Here is a 1,866-nt window from a genome sequence, read left to right as displayed (position 1 = left end):
CACTGTGTACACAATACTGAGCTAAATGGACCAATACTCCAACTCTCTTCAAGTCATCATAATATTTTGATGAATTAAAAATGGGAAGCAAACTTGTCTTCTTGCTTAGGCATGGCAGGTTAATCCCACATTCTGCATCAAACGCATATTAATCTGAAGGCTGCAACTAAGAAGTATTGTGTTATTTTTGTTTTGTGTTTGACCGTTTACTCATCTAGCTCAGGAATCTAGAAATTAAGCTGGGACCTTCTGAATTCAAAGTATGCACTCTGCCACTGAGCTACAGTCCTTCCCAGGCTTGTCAATTCTGACAGTTCTGCTATTCTTCTGCTGTTCCTGGAGATTCACCCCCCCCCCACACACACACACACATTGTACACTTGGCCCTCCTTATCTGCAAGCTCAGCACTCACGGATTTGACTCACCTCAGTTGCCAACCCATGGGTAGAGAGCCTGAAAGACCTCCTGGGTGCAACCAGACGTGCATCCTGGTCGCATCCAAAAGGTGTTCTGAGGTGTTTGACGAAAAACTGGAAGTTCACCTCCAGGAGGCCTTCTGAAGCATAGGCAGGCTGTATTCGGCCTCCCGCACCTCAGAACACCTCCGGACATGACCAGAAGGAACTTCTGGTTGCTTCTAGGAGGTCCTCTGAGAGCCTCCCCGTGGATCTGAATATCCGCAGATTTCGGTATCTGTGTGGGGTCCTGGAACATGGCCCACTGTAGTATCATTTAGTCATGTGGCCCTGTTACAGTGTCAGGATTGCTTTCAGTAGTCCCCTAATTCTAATTCCTGGACACTCCTGCACAGTACTGGAGTGTTGGCAATCTTTGTCCTCTTCCCCTACTAGAAATACAGGAATAATCTGATCCTTTAACATAAAGGAAAAATGTCCCTTTACTCAGCCTGGCTTAACATTTTAATGTAGGAGAGAAGCAGCAGGCAGGCAATCAATCAATAGCTTAGTTTCAGTTCACTTCAAAGCAAGCGACCCCTCCCTTCCCCCTGGAGCACATGACAGAATCCAAAGAGAAGGTGATAATCACTTCTGTTCTGCATTCTTTCAAGGACTCCAGGGGGAGTGGTGGGGTCACTTGTTTAGGAGTGAACTGAAACTAAGCTGTTGTTTGATTGCCTACTCTGCCACTTTCCCACATTACAGTGGTAAGTGAGACTATTTTTAAATCACTGAGTAAAGTTTTTTTTAAAATTGATTTCGTTTAACACGATTTTCGGCATCCATGGGAGTTCTGGGAATGGAACCCCTGCGAATACCAAGACACAATCTATATTACCTAATTTATTTGTATCTCACACTGAGATCAGAATCTCAGGTGCTGGCTTGAAAAGAAACCTTCCTAGAAAGGAAACAGAATCTACCACATTGTGGCAGTTCTGAATCCATTCTGAAAAAGCTGAAATTTGTATCTTTCTCTCCCTTGTGTCTTTTTGTGCTATCTTAAAAGTATCTTTAAAGAAATAGTGGATGATTTTGTAAACCCGCATTTCATCATTGATGTTTTGGCAATCTCATTCAGATGTTCTGCATGTGTGAAGAGTCTCTGTGTTCACAAAATGTGCTTCACAGAGTGTGCTTCGTTGGTCTGCAGTGACAAATGCAGATCTTGCTTATGATTAGGGATGTTGGTTGCTGTAGACAAATTTGGGGAAAGGTGGGGCAGTATACAGATACTCCACTCTGTACTACATGCATTGATCATAACTTGTGCACAGAACCAGAGTGCATTGATGGAAGAGCTTGTTAGCATGATCACAGACCTGCCGTTTGAAAAGGGCTTTTGTCTTGTTATAATTCAAAACAGATTTTTCCTTATTCCCCCCCCCCCACTCATAGGTTGTTTCT

Source organism: Tiliqua scincoides, chromosome 1 (assembly GCF_035046505.1).
Source record: "Tiliqua scincoides isolate rTilSci1 chromosome 1, rTilSci1.hap2, whole genome shotgun sequence".
NCBI classification, from domain to species: Eukaryota; Metazoa; Chordata; class Lepidosauria; order Squamata; family Scincidae; genus Tiliqua; species Tiliqua scincoides.
This window is presented reverse-complemented; position numbering follows the sequence as displayed.